Source organism: Phragmites australis, chromosome 3 (genome assembly GCF_958298935.1).
Source record: "Phragmites australis chromosome 3, lpPhrAust1.1, whole genome shotgun sequence".
NCBI lineage: Eukaryota > Viridiplantae > Streptophyta > Magnoliopsida > Poales > Poaceae > Phragmites > Phragmites australis.
The window spans coordinates 12,188,915-12,194,804 of NC_084923.1; positions in this window are offsets into that span (position 1 = coordinate 12,188,915).

Below are 5,890 nucleotides of genomic sequence, written 5' to 3' on the forward strand. Positions count from 1 at the left end.
GGCGTACCTCTCGGTATATGGTTGAATCACTCCTTGATCCACTCTCTAGGTTACAACACCTAGCAATACTTCTCTCTAGACTTATAAGCACTAATCACTCTCTAATGGTGTGTTTAATTGTCTTGAATGAACATTTTAAGCACTTGGATGGCTTGGATATCTTCTTAGGTGTGTATGGGCTTTTCTAGACTCCAGCACCTTCACATGACTAACTGGGTGGGTATTTATAGTTTCAAACCCGCCAACTAGCTGTTGCTCCAATAGCTCAACTTTATTGTGAACACCGGATGATCCGGTGTAGACAGTTTGTACTCATCGGACCATCAGGTGTGTACACCATCACAAACTAGCTATTGGAACTCCACTCAGCAAATCTTCTAAACACCGGATATTTCGGTGTAACCGTAACTCCATCACCCGACTATCCAGTGAGTTGTTTTGAGCCAATCGAGCCACTTCTCTTCTTCTCTTCAAGAAATACTCCGGTGTGTTCAACTCAAACCGCCAGACCTTCCAAGTGTGTTGATCTTCAACTCCCTTGAAAAATCCAATGTTCTGTTAAATGCTCCAATGTTCTTACTCTTCTAACACCGAACCATCCGGTGACGTGATCCTCACCCTCCATCCGAAATACTTCGGTGTGTTCACCAAGGCATCACTGGACCTTTCGGTGAGTGCAACTTCACTTAACTCCACTGACATAATATTCCGGCGTTGCCGAAGCTTTTATCACCGGATCATCTGGTGAGTTCAACAGCATCTGGACAAAATGTTCCGATGAGTGCAAACTCCTCTCCATCGGACTATCCGGTGAGAACAATTTCTCCAGGACTTCTCCAATTCAATCAAACTTTGTCCCAGCTGTGATGGTTTCTTCATGTATTGCATTAATGAGACCTACTAATATATATTCTTGAAAAACATGTTAGTCCCAATGACTATGTTGTCATTAATCACCAAAATCACAATCATGGCCTAATATGATCATTTTCGCTACAATCTCCCTCCTTTTTGGTGATTGTTGAAAATACAACCAAAGCAAGAGGCAAATGATATCAATTAAGAAAATACATGATTTCAAAAGCTCACAAGACCGCACCTCTATGCTTGGATGCATGGTAAGAACAAATTATGATACAAATTGTAAGAACAACCATGTTCTTACCAATATTATATCTCCTTTTTTGCTATAATTTTTCTCAACATTATGTCCTCCTTTTAGTTGTGACTGCCATGTAGATAGTTCTCCCCTTTTCTCTATTACCACTATTTCCCTTGATCGACCCATGCTAGAGTTTCTTCACCTTTATCAACCCGAGATGCATCCCTCTTTGTCAAAAATTTACCCGAGATAGTTCTTGCATCTTGCTTGTTTCTCTTGCATCTTACTTTGGTCTCAAAATTCTCCTTTGTCAACAATCTCAAAAAAACTTAAAACACATTCTAAACTCAAGGGAAAACATTAGAGCATTTGAGAAATAGCTTCATAGAACATGATCCATATGAATGATACTACTTATTAATAATTATGGGAATTAATATCAATTGAAAAGATATACCAATTGTAAGGATATGAGGCATTGATATCAATTGAAAAAGATAAATAAGGATCATAATTCATGAAACTCACATGATATAATCTAAACCCCCCCTATATATGTGCATACATATAATAAGACCCACTTGTGAATACCACTTATAGGAATATAGCAATATATGCACAACTAGACAATAAGTAGAGGTAGGAAGTTTAAGTCATATCATGCATGGAGGTAGCTTAAATGTAGAAATGAATTAACAACGATATCAATTAAAGCCTTTAAGAATTGCATACCTCTGAGGACTTGTTGATCACTCTATGAGACTATAAAAGATATTACTTAAAACATATGTTTGTCTCAAAATCACAACCTATAGGATATGCTCACCCTAAATATGTGCATACAAGTATTGAATACTTGTGAGAGATAGGCACTTGCTATTAATAAAAATGTGAGGGTATCCTTTAGATTAGTTTCATGGCATATAAGGAATATCAATTGTAAAACTAGTGCCATGTAAGAAACCTACAACTAATAACCTATGAAGGTTGATCATAAGAAAGAGAGAAATACAAGCAACCTACCATATGAAAAACCTACAATAGGTATTGCAATAAATTGAATTGAGAGCATGCAATCCTAGACAAGGCAAAGGTATAAATTATAAGAATTTTGTATTTAGTATCTTTCACCTTTGGATGGGGATTTGGATATATGATGATCATGATCTTCATCAATATGATACAAATTAAAAGGATTTTATATTTAGTACCTTTCACCTTTGGATGGGGATTTTGCATTTAGTACCTTTAACCTTTGGATGGAAAAAAGAGTACAATCCACCCAAATACTCTACATAATCTTCATGATTAACTTTGGGTACTTAATCTTCTTGACTTAGGTTTAATTCTTCATATCGGTATTATGTGAAAATTCTCCCCTTGAAATATGCAACTCTCTAAGCCTCATCATCCCAATGCCACAAATGCATCTTTCAAAACTAGATGCAAGGAGAGACTTAGTGAATAAATCTGCAAGATTTTTATATGATTTGGTATGCATTACCTTTATTTCATTCATCCTACATTCAGTGAGTGATGTAGGCTTAGGGTCATGATTTGTAACTATGGAAATTTTATTTGTGAAGTATATATCAACTATTGTGGTTGCTTTGTTCTAGGATTCTCCTAAATTCATATAGTTCATTGCTATTTCATCATGGGTTGCACTTTCAGGTGCTTCTTCATCTCGCTCTTTATTATTTCTTTCAGGTGCACTTTTAGGTGCTTCTTCATTATTTCTTACTGTGAGAGCAAGGTCCTTTAGTTTACCAGCGTCAATTTTAGCGTGCGCATTTTCGCTAGTTTCTTCCTGCGTGAGAAGATTCAAATCTGGTATACCTATTTCCTTATGTTCCATACCATCGCCAGGTCTCAACTGGACCCCATCTTCTTCCTTTGGGGCATTTTTATGATCGGCTATGGTAAGCTCTCATTTCTCACTTTCACCAGAAGTCTTCGGCTATTTGGGACTCGAGGAATTGAATTTCTTGTCCTTTTATTAGTTTTTGAAGCTCCTAGGACAAGATGAGGGGTACCTTCTTTTGGTACTTCCACCCTATATGGTGCATTGCATGCAGGTACATGTGACTTAGTCACACTCTTCAAATAACAAAAAAATGATTAGGTAGATCATTTGCTAATTTTTGCAAATCAATAATTTTCTATACTTTATCATTTGCTTCACTAGAGCGAGGACCATGTGTCGCAATTCCTTCCGCCTGCCAAATAATTTCCCGATATTGTTCATCCAAGGGTATATTTTCTCCCCCTAATGATAGCAAATTATTTTCATAAAATATGTAGTTAGTAAAGTGGGCCGTATGCAAGGTCCTATAGCAGTTCGCTGTGGCGGCGGTAAATAAACAATACATCTAAATTTGCGTAAATAGGAAATTTTCAGAATTACCTCTTGTACTAGGAGGATTGTTATAGGAGGATGGTCTATAATTGAGAGCTACCGCATCTAGGACTGCATGTCTCCAACATGTAGCAGACAAATTACAATGTTGTAATAAAGGTCAATGAATTTTATTCTTTTTATAAGTGTTTTGTCTAGTCCATTCCGAGTGTGGATGTGTGGTACATAATATTCAACTTTAATTCCTACATCAGTGCAATAATTATCAAACACTTTAGAAGTAAATTCTCTAGCGTTGTCCATTCTAATGGATTTCACTCGATGGTCAGGAACAATATTCCTGATTTGTATGACTTGTGAGATCAACTTTGCAAAGGCGTGGTTGCAGGTACATAATAGACATACATGCGACCACTTCGAGGATGTGTCTATCAATACCATAAAGTACCATAATGGACCAGAAAGTGGCTAAATAGGAACACAAATATCCCCTTGATTCGGTCCAGAAATGCAGGGATTTCATCTTGTACATTCAAGGTAGACAGTCTTATCATTAATTTCCCGATAGCACATGGAAGACATGCTAAATCTTCATGATTCAGGAAATTCTATATATTTATGCTATGACCTTGTGAGTTAGTAATTATGTTCCTCATCATTCTAAGACCATGGTGACCAAATCTACCATGTCATAGGAAGAATAATTATACACTAGAAAACATAGTCTTCAAGGTAATGAGCACTTCACGTGCTCTAATGCAAGTGTAGTACAAGCCACTATTTATGGAAGGAAGTTTTTCTAGTATTTTTACTTCACTATCACGTTTCGTGATGTGTAGGTGCTCCCTACCATCTTCTTTACTAGTTTCTATATGGAAACTTAGCGTGAATATCTTTAAAACTTAAGAGATTTCTTATAGATTCAAGGTACAACAATGCTTCTTTAATGTTCAAAGTAGCTCCCATAAGTAGTATGACTATTAATCTTTTAGAAACTACTATGCAATTATCACAACCAGTGACAGTCATCGTATTTTCAGAGCTATTTCTAATAGATTGAAAATACACATTTTCTCTTAAATAGTGTTTGTGGTTCCGCTATCCACAATACACACTTCCTCCATACGAGCGCCACACAGATTCTATAAATATAAAAAAATATTGTTTGCAGCTAAGCTTGCTCTTCTAGAGCTTTCATTTATTCATTCAATCCTTCTAAATTCAGCAACAAATGAATAGCTGATTACTCTAATTCCAGATAGCGCCTGTGAAATATTCGGCCACTTCTTCTTCAATGGCTTTCTTTTTTGCTTCATCCTTCATAGCATCTTCTATGGTAATGGATGAGAGCAAAGTAGAGGCCTCTGCATCCTTTATTGGGAGGTCTTTTACTGTCAGTGTAGGAGCATCATCAACTTCCTTGTAAGATGCTATCCTTTAAATTGTGGCTACTTTATCCACCTCCATCCCCACTGCAATGGTGATGTGTGCTTCTGGCTGCTCCTTCTACTTCTTCTGGTATGCTTCCACAATATGCTTTGGTGCTTTGTAGATTCTGGTTCTGCTCACTATATGGCTTGACTTCTTTCATTGTCATACCATTATCATCACCATGCTTGACCTTGTCTGTCACCACTTTCCTTCCTCCCTTCTCCCGTTTCTTATTGCGGTTCTTGCGTGCTTTGAAAGAGATGTGGTTGACTTCAAGGCCACTACTCTTTCCTTGCGGCTTGGATAAGAAGTTCTTGTTTGTGACTTCATCATGAACTTCATGAAGATACGCCATGTTAATCGGTTATGAATACTTCTTGCATTTTGATTTTGCAGTGATTGTGTGCGGATTCTGTCACATTCTTGTGGAAAGTGGAGAGAGTTTTCTAAATTTTCTCCTATTCTGAGATCTCTTTCCCACAGTGACACATAAGTGTGCAAATGCGGTGCAGTGTGAAGTTGTACTCTCTGATATGATTGTAGTCACAGAAACAGAGCCTGACCTATTCTTGCTCTACAAGAGGCTTGATGGTGTACTTAAGGCGCTCGAAGTGGTCCTGCAGTGTGCCCTATAGTGCATTAGCGCTGGTCATTGCCATGTACTCATCCTTCGAAGTGGAAGAGAGATTGTCGAGGGTTAGTTCTCAACAATGATTCTGGGGTGTATCGGTCGATGGACACGTGAACAACGCTTGCGGTGTGCGTGTGTGATGAACTCCAGAACACATGTATTATCCAGGTTCATGCCTCCCTAAGGATAACAGCCCTACGCCCTGTGTATTTTATTATCAGAGTTTGTGAACTGGTTACAGATGAGTTTTTTGACTCCTCCTTCTCTGTCCCTTTAGAAATCGAGTCCTCATCCCTTTATATACTAGAGAGGAGAACTTATAAGTGGGTCCTACTTAGTAGACCCATGCCTAGTTAGATATTTTACT